Raw genomic sequence first — 13,433 nt, 5'->3', positions numbered from 1 at the left:
GGCCTCCTGGTTGCACAACTCTTAGTATATTTGTTTGAAGGACTGCCCCATTGCGTTATAGTTACGTCCCATGGGCAGCAAACATAAAATCATAAATACTGAACTGTTGTTTTGAAGTTGTTCCTGTTCACATGGCTCAGAACCTTATGTTAGTCTAAATAAAAACCACAGTTTAAATTGTACAGGATTTCTTGAATTAAAGAATATAATAAAAGCACCAAAAAACACAACAGGATTCTTTACCTATTTTTGGTATTATTTAAATTTTTAGAACTATAAACAGAGAATGCCCAAAGCTGAAGGGTCATTTATATGTTATTTCTAGTTGACACATAGAGTAAGATTTTTATTTCTTTTAAATGAGTACTTAACAACACTTAAGACCCAATACTGGAAATGAGTTGGCAGTGATGAGCCTAAACATACCTTCCATATCTATAAAAAGTGAATGCACCATTTGTTTTTGATAAATCTTGAAAAGTTGTTTGAGACTAAATTATTACTGCCATCAGTGATCAATAATATCATGCAAAGGGGCTAAAACCAAACTTTGAACACATATGGAAATTTTTCTTCGAAAGAAACACTGCTTTTAGTTGCTACTTAACTGAAAATATGACAACGTAATAGAAAGATTTTCCTTTGAAAATTTCTGCTTAATCTGAATGAATAAATCTGATTACTCAGGATGATGAAAATAAAAACCAAAAACAATCGAAATCTCTGTAATCATTATTAGCATTAGTAAGTAAACATTTGCATACTCAATGCTGAGGGCTTGTGACCATGCACTGTGAGGGACACTGTGGAAAAAAAGAAAAAAAAAATCCTCAAGATACTGCCAATGCCTGTAGTTGTCTCTGGGATTAATGACAAAGTTCCATATGTACAACATACAGTAGATTTAAAATAAAAATATTGTGAATAAGAGGTTTTGATATACCTGTATAGTGGAAGGTGAAGGTTTTAATATGCATTTTATGTGTGAGGAAAGAATATACATTTGAGGACTTCCCTGGTGGCGCAGTGGTTAAGAACCCACCTGCCAATACAGGGGACATGGGTTCAAGCCCTGGTCCGGGAAGATCCCACATGTCGCGGAGCAACTAAGCCCGTGAGCCACAACTACTGAGCCTGCACTCTGAAGTCCGTGAGCCACAACTCCTGAAGCCCACGCACCTGGAGCCCGTGCTCCGTAACAAGAGAAGCCACCGCAATGAGAAGCCCTCGTACCGCAACAAAGAGTAGCCCCCGCTCGCCGCAACTAGAGAAAGCCCGCGCGCAGCAACGAAGACCCAACGCAGCCAAGAAAAAAAAAAAGAATATACATGTGATTAAGGAAAAAAAACACCCTAATCCTACAGATAGAGTAGGTAAGATCAGGACAATCAGTTCGTTCATTCAGCATTCAAAAAATATTTATTGAGAGCTTATTATGTGCTAGGCACTCTGCCAGCCAAGTTCCAGTCAGATTAATTTGGAAATATTCCCTCTTTCTGAAGGTGAGTATCAGAAGTTGTTTATATTAAAAAGGACAGGTAGTTTAGCCAAAAACCAAGGCAGCCTAGGAAACCTTCAGGAAGGTTTTAAAACCACAGGGTTATTAGAAAGGGAGTTTGGAGGGAGCAGCAAGTCAAAGTAGCAGGAAGGGAGGAAGGAAGGGAAGGGAGGCAGGGAAGACTGAGAGTGGGCATAAGGACGGCGGCATCACAGACAGGAGAGAGACGACAGGGACGTAAATGAGGCCAGCACACACTAGCAACAGAAGAGGAGAAGGAGAGACATGATTTGGATTAAAAAAATGGAGGTTGGGGCTTCCCTGGTGGCTCAATGGTTGAGGGTCCGCCTGCCGTTGCAGGGGACGAGGGTTCGTGCCCTGGTCCGGGAAGATCCCACATGCCGCGGAGCGGCTGGGCCTGTGAGCCATGGCCGCTGAGCCTGCGCGTCCGGAGCCTGTGCTCCGTAACAGGAAAGGCCACAGCAGTGAGAGGACCGCGTAGCGCAAAAAATAAATAAATAAATAAATAAAAAAAATACAGGTTGGCAAGGAAGTCCAGAGATTACTGAAAAGTTATAGCTTCAGAAACTGAAAAACTCTTACTGCTTTCTAATTTCCCCTGCTGCACAGGGGACTGGAGGGGACTACTATTCACTGAGGTGACGTCTTACAGCTTATAAAGTACTTTCATGGTTCAGCATATAGTTGGCTTCCTCTCAAATATGATGACCTCAAGTATCACTTTCTCAATATCACTTCTTCAGAGAGGCTTTTCCTCACAGCCCTACTTAAGCATCTCCTTCCCTGTCACTGTTCATCAGCACCTCACAAAAAACTTATGAATCTGGCTAGGTAAGGAGCTTAGATTTAATCTTGCAGCTATTGAAAACATGTTAATTTGTCTAACATTGTAAGGAAATATGGTGGTGTTAGATTTGAGACCAGATATTCTGACCATCAGTTTAGGAAGGGAGGGAGTAAGGGAGTGGGAGGGAGAGGGAGAGAGAGAGAGAAAGTATGTATGTTTCCTACATGGAAGAAAGAATATAAATTAAGGGATTTAAAGTGTGCTCTGGGGTAGAAAGCATATGGCCTTTGATGTACATAGGAGTTAAAGTTCTGTCAGCCAGATAGATAAATAGGGAACGTTCTGAAGTAGAAACAGAATGGAACATAGAGAAAGCATAGCTGTTGTTTTTAGGAAGAAAGACCTCCTTGCCTAGAAACCATTTCTCCAGGCCCTGACAACCGGTCATAATAATGAGCATGCTCCTGGACAGCAGCAGACTAAAAAATGTGTGGTCAAGGCAGGCAGTGGGAGTCTGTTAGACCATAAATTCATGACGAGTAGTAATGGCCAGGAAGTATAAATGGGAGACTGGTCAGCACAGCCTATGTGACTACTGGCAGCATCCTTGAGAGCAACCCTGAGTATGACCCTGACTTGTGGCCAAGCAGCTGAGAAGCAGTTCATCATAGGACTGTGAGGCCTAAGCACAGGCACCATGAGAGAAATCAGGCTCAGCATGGGAGGATGCAGCCCACAGGTATACTGCAGAGACCATTGCAGGTTAGATACAGCAGCAGTGAACCTTCCACAATAAGGGAGGCAAGAATTGTATTGTAATAGCTGGAAAGTGAAACAATGCAGAGGAAGCCAGGGGGCTCAGACAGCAAACTGGTGAGGATCCACGGGGGCCCACAAAACAGAGACTGGGGATAGAAGGAAGGAGTTCAAGGACTGGGATGAAGACCTCACCCGTGGGGATGCTTTCCCTGCTGGAAGAGTTTACCTCATCCTGGGGAGGAAGGTTAGTGAGTAATCATAACCACACCATCTGGGCAGCCAGGTAAACATCCTCCACAGAAACCACATCTTACCACAAAATCTCTCTGCTGGTATGCCCAGATTTATAGATTTACAGGCAGGCAGATACAATCTCCCCCCCCCACCACACACACACACAGACACACACAATGTATAACTGATTTACATGCTGGCACCAAAATATGGAAGTGTATGGTCTAGAACAGGGGTTAGTAAGGGGTCAGACAGTAAATATTTTAGGCGTTACGGTCCTGTTGCAATTACTCAGCTCTGCTACTACAGGGCAAAAATAGCCATAGATGATAGTTATATGAGTGGGCATGAATGTGTTCTAATAAAACTTTATAAAAAATGGATGATGAGCTGGCCTTTGGCTAAAAGAACTTGTAAACCCTAGAAGATTTGGTCCAGTTCACAGACAGTGAAGGGAATGGAAGATTTTGTCTTTAAGGAAGGTGTGAAGACTTTGGCCACAGGGAGGATATAGAACCAGAGGCTTTAAGAACTAGCTTCATCAAAAAATGATGGTCACAAGGAAAGAAACATGGGTCAAGTTTTAAAGATGGAAATCAGTTGGAAGACTAATCTTCCTCTCTTTTCTATGGAGGCTTGTATGTACAGACAGAGACAGATAAAGGTTGGTGTTTGTGTCAATTAGTGGGTGAAGAGGGATGAAGTCTAGGATACGAGGAAAGATTGCATGGAAAAGAGACTGGGAAAAAGATTACATGTATTAGTGATTTAGATGGGGCAAGCCTCCCTAGTGGGGAGTTTTTTTTCCAATTTGGATGAAGATGTGAAGAGATAGTCCAATAGCATAAGTTCTCCATTGGTAAAAGCAAATAAGGAATAGTTCTAGATGAGGATGGTTTTTGGGGTGGAGTCATCCATGGAGACATGTCAGTGAGATGTATGTAGAGGAGGGGAGGAAGTAAGAAAAAAATAATATACTGGAGGAAGAGTTCATAATCCACAAGTAATAACTGACTTCATTCAGAGCAATTTAGCTTTTATACTGTAATAGTTTCCTATTGCTGCTGAAACAAATTACCACAAATGTGGTGGCTATAAATAATACAAACTTACTATTTTTTAATTCTGGAAGTCAGAATTCCAAAATGGGTCTCGCTGAGCTAAAATTAAGGTGTTGGCGGGGTTGTATTCCTCTCTGAAAATTTTTAGGGAGAATTTCTTTTTTCCTTTTCCAGCTTTTAGAGACTGCCCACAGTCCTGGGTGTGACCCCCGTCTATCTTCAGAGCCAGCAATGTCCGGTCAAGTCTTTCTTCCACTACATCACTCTGACACTGACTCTTCTGCTTCTCTCTTCCACTTTTAAAGACCCTTGTGATCACAGTGGGCCAATCCAGATAATCAAGGTTAATCTCCTTATTTTAAGGTCAATTAATTAGGAACCTTAAGTCCATCTGTAAACTAACATATCCACATGTTCCCAGGGTTAGGATGTAGACACCTTTGGGGGTCATTATACCTCCTACTACACACATCTAAGCTACCTCAAAAAAAACTGTCATATTTGCCTGAATAAAATCATTTGACAGTAAATTTTTTTCTACTATTGGAGGAAATACATCCTCCAGATCAAGGCGCTTGTAACACAGTAATTTTCCCCTCAATTTTGTCTGTTTTGTGCTCTTCATTAGGGGTGAGGTGGGATGGTATTGTATATAGGCACAAATTCATTTTTTATAATATATTTCTCACTAAGGGCATTTGTTCTTTATTTTCATTTACAGACTTTGAATTTTATGTATAAAACTTCCTATCTCTGAAAGTTTTTCATAGCATGCATTTCAAGGTTTAGACTTATTGGAAGCACACATACATCCAAGAAGTTTACCAAGATCACAGAGCTGAAAGTTGTTAGTGATGACACATAAGGAAGTCATTCCTGACAAAGAAGTGGAAGTCAAAACTGAGGGAATCAAAAGCTACTGAGTAGCGGGGCCAGAACAGCCCTAAGCTCCACATCCAAACGGAGGCCTAAGGAGAAACTCTGATGATAAAGTTACACACTAAGGACCAGTTACATACATACTGGTCCTTTGGACAGTTTCATGAGAGCAACCTGTGCCACCAAACTGCACAACAAGCAGCTCCAACAACCTTGGAAAAGCCCTCTTGTGTTAACACTACTCCATGGTTCCATGAGGATCCATGCTGTATAGACGCTGCAGCCAGATGCCAAGGTGCTAGCGGGGGATTAGCTGACATTAGATGTCTCTTTGGGACATTTACCTTTTAACTTGCATAAATTTTACATATATATATATAATTTTATATATAATACTTTCTTCCCGCTTCATAAGTACGTATAAGACCTTTCAATCAATCCTACTGACAAGATTTTATCCAAGTCTAGCTATGTCTAGTTAGACCCAATTATGTTTATGCTTCCTCCCTAATGTTGCCATTTTCTTTTCTAATTGACTCCTTTCCCCATTCTATTATGTTGGCGGTGTTTTATAAAGCATTGAATTAGTTTGCCTCTGATTACCACTTTGGCTACATCCCAAATAATGTGGGTGGATGCTTTGTAATTCCATGAATCATTTGACTCACCATTCAAAAACAGTCTACAGGCTATTTTCCCCTTGTAATATAGTATTATTAAAGACTTCACATGCCTTTATGTTATCTGTTTTATTAATTTCAACTTCTAAGCTTATGTTTGTATTGTCAAGAAATGATGGTCTAATTCAACACAGTATTACTTGGATTGTCAGTGTAAAATCAATATTAAAAACTCTAATTCAGAGTAGAAGGCAATCAAATATAGTCCCTCTTGACTAATACACATAACTTCAGACATTTATATACTTACGGAAAGGAAAGGGAAAGGAAATGGAACTAACAAAAATCCGGTACCTTGTATGTGCCTGTCTGCTTGCCTGCCTATCCACCCCATCTATCTACCTATACCTAATAACCTATACCTATCTTCCTTCCTACTTTAGTCCTCACAACATCCCTGTGAAGGAATGGTTCTTATGTTTATTTTGTTGATGAGAAAACTCAAGTTTTCTTGAGATATACGTATATATAACTTGCCCAGGTTGCAAAGGTATTAAATGGGAAATATGAAATTTAAATTTGGGTGTTGAACAACTTGGGGTGTGGGGCCAGCCTGACCTGGGTTTGAATCCCAACTCTGCAACTATCAGTCCTGTGACCCCAGACATAATACTCTTTGATCCTCAGGTTTCCACATATATGAAATAGACAGGGTTTAATGTCTTCAAGACTCAATTTTCAAATACTAAAGTCCTAGAATTCCATTTAACCCTAAAACCGTAAGATGGAGATTTCAAAATGAAATGTCTCTAGCTGAGTGGGGCTACAAGGAGTACTGCTGCTTCAGAATGGAAGTGTTCCTTAGGCTTTGACCTAAGGTTGTTGACACTATAAACTCAGTCTAGGGCTGAAGTTGAAGTCACTTGATGTACTGACCAAGCCATTTATGACTCAAGCAAATACCATGAGAAGGGCTGTCCTAAACAAGGATGGTGTGTGTGTGTATGTTTTGTACCTTTAGCGTAATGAGGATGATCACGCAACCAGAAATAGCTGACAAGCTCAGATGAATGTCAACATGTAAACCTTGACCTAACCAACTGCTTCTTGCTCTGTTCTTCTAAGAAGTCAATAAAGGAGTAAGAGCCTTTAAAGCAGTTCCTATAAAAGCAGGAAGATTGTTCCCATGCAGATTTGGAAGTTCTTGACCCAATTCTAATCTTTCAACATTCTGTACTTAGCTTGAACTTTGTAATGTTCTGAACTTTACAAACCTTAGATAGCTGCACAATCTCCTATGATTTCAGTTCTATTAACCGAAGTTAGTAGAATCGATCACAAAAGCATTAGGTAGTGGCAACTATTTTGAATGTTTTTGACGGTGGAGAGAAATGTCTTGAAATTTCAATCATAAGGGATTTCACAACATTATTATTTTCTTTAATGTCTTCCAAATGAGAACCAAATTAGTCAAAGCATTGCATTTAGCACTGGTACAGGATTTCACAACTGAGGAAAAATAATTGCTGACTTTAAAGTGATTTCAGATTTTAAAAAATTCGGAAGTCATGTTAGTGTTCCAGTTGGTAAAATCTTGTGTTCCTTGTTTTTTTTTTTTTTTTTTTTCTGGAAGTGGACTTTTCTATGTATTTCCAAATAGTCTTACTGAAGCCTGCTAAGATGGCTAAGATTTCTGCCCGTTTGCCTCACAGCAAGGCAAATTCTGCCCTATATTTGCTGTTGGTTCTACCCCTTCAGGCTAGCCAGCTATCCTGGCAACTTGCGCTGTTGGCTACTCTCTACCCGGGTAGCATATTTTCATCATGATTCTGACTGTTCAGGCTTTTTTGTTGCCCTCTGCGCCCTGGGAACACAGTAATTTATCTACCTTTATATTGTTTCAAAATTTCTAAGAAGTGATATAAACGACTATGTATAAAACAGATAAGCAACAAGGATATATTCAGAGCACAGGGAAATATAGCCATTATTTTGTGATAACTTTAAATGGAGTATCATCTGTAAAAATACTGAATCGCTAGGCTGGATACCTGAAACTAATATAATATTGTAAATCAATTATACTTCAAGAAGAAAAACCTCTAAGAAGCACTCATAAGTGAGCACGCAGGTAGTGAAGAAGTAGGAATACAGGCCTTAGTTGCTTTTGAGGAGAAAAGTAATTTCAAAACCATTAACATTTAATGCTACCATTAGGCCAAACTAGGAGGGGCCTCTGTCCTGAGCCCCACACCACGGAGAGCCCTGCTCTGCCTTTCCTGTGGCCATGGCCCTCCCCACAGACAAGGAGTCCACTGGGCCACGTGGATATGCCCTCCTGGACCCTGTGTTTCACTCCTACCCCCAGACCATACTTCTGTTACCTGAGATCCCATAATTCCCTGCCTAAAGCCCCAAGTCCCCTTTCAGGCCTGTGCAGGTCTCTCCCTAAGTCCACCCATCAGAAGAAAGAAGGGAGAGCCAGTGCGGAGGTGCAGCTATTTGCAAAGGGCAGACAAAACCTGAACACTGGACTGAGGTGCCCACAAGCATGAGCACAGGCTCTTCACAATACAGGATAGGGAATGATACACAAGAGAAGTGGTCTAGGGGCCACAGGGTGGGCCATGGGTCAACTATGTCTATGTCACCATTTTCTGGCATGGAACTAGGAGGAGCCTAAGAATTTTAAATTTAAACCCAGCCTTCCAAGTTATTACCAAGATCTATTTACCCAAATGCTAGGGTTGGGCCTGGCAGCATATCCTTTATGTAAATAAAACTGTGGGCTGAAAAGAAAGAACCTTGGTGCTCTTAACTAAAGACAAGCTCCCACTGAGGCCACCTTCACTGTCTATCAGGAAAGCATGATATCAATTTATTATGTCAGAGGAGTATCTATTTTGATTATACCACTTTCCTTTTTTTGGAAATTATTAACTGGAGAGACAAGGGTGGTGAAAGTGTGGAAACATGTTCTCTTTGTACCAAGCAGACCTTTACCACTAGCATGAATCAGATTTGAAGTGATGGAAGGATCATCACAACTGGCCCATATACTTGCTGGAAATCTCTCATACTTATGAAAGTATATTTTAGTATAGTGATGGTGAAAAGCAGAAAACAATTCCCGTGAATTGAGGAAATTACCCATCCCAAACAAGGACTATTTCTTTACCAGGAGGACCAGCAACCATCAACTTCACCTGTGTCTGAGCAAAAATACCAGAAAGACAATGGAAGGCCAGAGCCACTTGGGCTGGGCACAGGATGGTAGAGCATGGCAAGGAGGCCAGCAGGGGGAGCTGTCATGCTTAATCTAGGCCAGGTAACGTTTCACACCTAGTTGACTCTGAGGCTGGGCTACCAGGCTAACCTGTTGCTAAGCAAAGAGCCCAGTGGTGGACTTTGCTGAAGAGGACAGTGTGCCGAGTTTCCCTTCCTAACGTCTACAGTGATCATTTTAGTTCTTGAACAATGTCAAGAAATCCTGGATTTCTATTTTCTTCTCTTTTCCTACTTCCAAACACTTCAGGAAAACTAATCTCTAGTTGTAAGCACTTATGAAAACCCAACTTCATAACGGAGGTTCTCTGAAATACTGAAGGAGTACTCTGGGGAAAGGGAGCTCTTCTTGGTCTAGGAGCATTATTTTCCTGATATAGAAATCCAGTATGTCCATCATGAAATGAAATGAGAAGTTCTGTTAGTTGATTGTCTGTCTTTCCATCATTCTTTTGTACTTCCTTCCTTGAATGAGTATTTTTGGGGCACCTATTGTGGGATTGTGTTTAGACCAGAGCTGTGAGCAAAACTCCATTCCCTGAAGAGGATGTGAGGAGAGGTTAGAGCCCAGAGCAAGCAGGGAAGGAAACCAAGTGGAGGAAGCTAATGAGCAGGGATCCCAGAGGGATAGGGTTGCAGCCCTGGGCTGCTGAGTCAATAGGTGCTTTGCTCACATGCAAGGAGAGTAAGGAACAGAATGACAAACCAGGAAAGAGGAGAAAAAAATACAGGAGAGCATCTACAGAGATAATTCTTAGGAACTTGGAGGATGAAGGTGGAGGAGAAAGGCTTTCCAGGGAGTCACTTTTATCATTTATTTTCAAGTTGTTAGAATTGTGCTAATGCAGAGGAGCAGATTTACAGCTAAAAGCAAACTGCAAATTCTAAAACCATAACTTTGATTTAGGTCTGTGGGTGGGTACAGAGGAGCTGAAGGGTGTAATTTGTTGTTGTTGTTGTCTTCTGGCAGATTTAGCTTTCCAACTGCAATTTGCTTAGACTAATATTCCATTTAGTTTGCATATTCTGAACATCTACTAACAAAAAGTGGAAAGGGGAAGGGTGGTAGGACTATCAAGATGCATCCTGCAATGCAGAGGAAAGAAGCCTTGGAACAAAATAATGAAAGCTTTCATACCAGGCATCTGGTTGTGCATGATTGCGAGTGTGCAGGCATTTGGGGGAGTTGTAAAGTTCAGACAGAAATAAATTAGTCCCTATTCCAAAACTGTCTATAAACAATTTATATGGTGAAAAATTAAAATGTGGATTGAACCGATTTGGCTACTTGGAGTGAGACAGCCCCACTTCCTACAGTTAGCGCTACCACTAGTTCTGATATTGGGCAACTTTCAACCTCTGTTTTCCTTATGGGTGAAATGGGAACACTAACATATCCCTTGTAAGGTTGTGGTGAATATTACATAAAAATGTAAGACATTTAGCAGAGTAGTTGTCAGAAGACCAGTCTTCAATTAGAAAAATATTAATAAACAGTAAGCTTTATTATAAATAATAACTAATATAACTTTTGACAAGTATTCATTACACTTTTTAAGTTACTACTGTTCCCAGATGTTTTTTTTTTCCTGCAAATGATTTCAACTGTGATATGATTCATCCCTTTTAAAATATTCTATAACAAGTCTATTATTCAACAGGTACATTTTCAGTGTATTCCCTAGTTGCACTAGAATAATGCTCACTGAAATCTATTTTTCATTAATTTGATTTTATCTTAAGCATCCATGCATATTTACAATGGTTGTACTTCCATCAAATGGAACTTTTTCACTCAACTTTTATCCTAAAAGCTTGCCTGTGAATTATTATGGCTCTTCTCCAGTTTTTAAACTTTAAAGAGTTTTTTCCCCTTTCACTTTGAGTATATCAATTTTACTGAAGCCAAGACATTTTTCTTTTAATGGTAAACCCTTAAGAGTTCCTCAATTTTTTTTCCCTAAAAATATTACTAAAATATTATATTTTTAATATTGATATTCACAGCTGAGCAATTAAAGCAGCTTTTGGTTCCTATTTTTATTTCAAAAAGTTGATTACAAAGATATAATATTAAGTAAAATTAAATTATGATAAAGGCAATTTAAATATATTTAATACATTAAATATAAAAATGTCACAGAAAATCATTTTATGAAGCAATAAAAATTTGTAGATTCAGTGAATACATTAAGACTATGTATATTTTAAAGAAATAAAGCATGTATGCCATTAACTTCTAAATATCCTTCAACTAGTCATAAAATCCAAATAAAAGGATATTTTCTGCTCAATTTTCCTTGTCAGAGCTGTACAGAAAACCTTATGATTTTTAAAAAAATTTAACAGGTGTGCAAAGAGATGCAACTTGTTTATTTTACTTTATTCCTACTCTTAAAATTTCACCACTGCCAGAAACTCTATTGGAATATTTATAATATTTAAATAAAAATTCAAAAAATTGCATAAATCTTAGCAGTAAATAGTTTCCTTTTTATCATCTAGGCAAAAAATAAAAATAATAATGAAACTTTGGAAATGTAAATGCTTTAAATAACTTACTGCTCAGTATTAATGTAGTAGCAGGCTGACGTTTAGAAGAAAACTCATGGTGGTGATGCTGTTTCATTTCGGGGTTCCATTACATGGTAGCCTTCATTTCAACAACTGAAATGTCAGTGCTACAGGGAATGTAAAAATAAAACTTGTATGTTTGTATACTGTGTTTATATGTAAAACATGATGTATTGGTCTCTCTTGCCTGCTCAAATAATGTAAATAATGTTAATTTTAAAACTCATTTATTGAATTCACATTAGTGAAAAGATGTATTAATTATCCTTAAGTTACTTTGAAAGGGAAACCTTTCCTTTTGCTTCTGGATCTATTTAGCTGCCTGACACCTCTCCCAAATACAGCACCTACAAAGGTAAAACAAATGTCCAATAAAGTTTGTGACTATTTTTCAGCTGTCCCTTTACTGATTTCTGAACTATTCTTATTCCAATCTCACCCCATCCTGCAGCAGGTAATAAGCATGGTAGATTAACAGCAACGGCTTTCGTGCCAGGCTGCTTGGTTTCAGAAACTGATTTTACAACCTAGTAGCTGTGTGACTCTGTGTGACTGTGACTGGCTCTGTGTCTCATTTCATCATCTGTAAAATAGATTAAAAATAATATTCACTCACAAGTGAATATTATTCTTTAAGTATTCCTATATCCCTTTAATTTTCCTTTACAGCACTTATCAGAATTTATAGCTATGTAGTTATATGAACATTTAACAAATATGTATCCCCTACTAAAATATAAGTTCCTTGAATGCAGCATCAAAATCCATTTTGTTCATCACTACAACCTAAACATTATAATGTTTGGTCTGGAGTAGATGCATAAGAAGTATTTGTTAGATAAATGAATAAATTAATTTTAGAGATAAGTTTGAGAATCAACAAAAGTGAACACAATTTGCCCAAGATTATACTACCATAAATGACAGAACTATAAGTAGAGTTTAGTCCTTCTGACTTAAAGTTCTCCATTATTTCCAGGCATTAAATCTTCGATAACACAAATCATACAAAGAATCACGCAATTAATATTACGTAGGTTCTAGAATGAAAGTAAAAGTACAAATCAGAGAGAAAAGGAGCATCTAACATAGTCTGGGGGAAATTGGGCCTCCTCGATATTTAAGACATGAAGGAGTTAGAATGGGCAACGAGAGTCAGGCAGAGGGTTCCAGGTAAAAGCACAGTTTACACAGTGGTCCAATGATGAGAAAAGCTTGGTGAATAAGAATAGAGAAAAGACTACTGTGATTGCAGCAGAAGGACCTGGAAGAGGGAGGGTGAGGTTGATCAGAGAGACAGGGCCAGATCTTATACCAAGGGAAGACTTTTCTTCCTTAAGTAGAAGAAGAAGAAGCCACTAAAGGGTTTTAGGTGTGGATAACACAATCAGGTTTGCATTTTCATAAGATGATACTGACTGCACTATGGGGAGTTTGGGAAAGGGTAGACTTAGTAACTGGTTGGATATGCAGGTCAAGACAGAAAGATACATAAAGATGATGCTCACATATCCAACATGATCGACAGGGAGGGTACCATTTACTGAGAAAGGACCATTAGTAGATAGATCAAGAGCTTAATTTCATTAAGGGTATAATAAATTCTCAATAAATAGTGACAATTATTACTGTTTTTGTGGTGGTTGTTACTGATGAATGAAAACCACTTGCTGCAATTGAGGGTAATGGTGATTTTTATGGATTTCAATGGATTT

General features: G+C 39.0%; 1 protein-coding gene across 2 annotated transcripts in view; it reads right to left on the bottom strand.

Annotated features, from left to right (window-relative positions):
- Window positions 1-13,433, bottom strand: part of RFX3 (regulatory factor X3) — a 292,829-nt gene that overhangs the window by 6,020 nt on the left and 273,376 nt on the right. The gene's annotated exons all lie outside the window — the stretch shown is intronic.

This window comes from Tursiops truncatus, chromosome 6 (genome assembly GCF_011762595.2).
Source record: "Tursiops truncatus isolate mTurTru1 chromosome 6, mTurTru1.mat.Y, whole genome shotgun sequence".
NCBI lineage: Eukaryota > Metazoa > Chordata > Mammalia > Artiodactyla > Delphinidae > Tursiops > Tursiops truncatus.
This window is presented reverse-complemented; position numbering and strand designations above follow the sequence as displayed.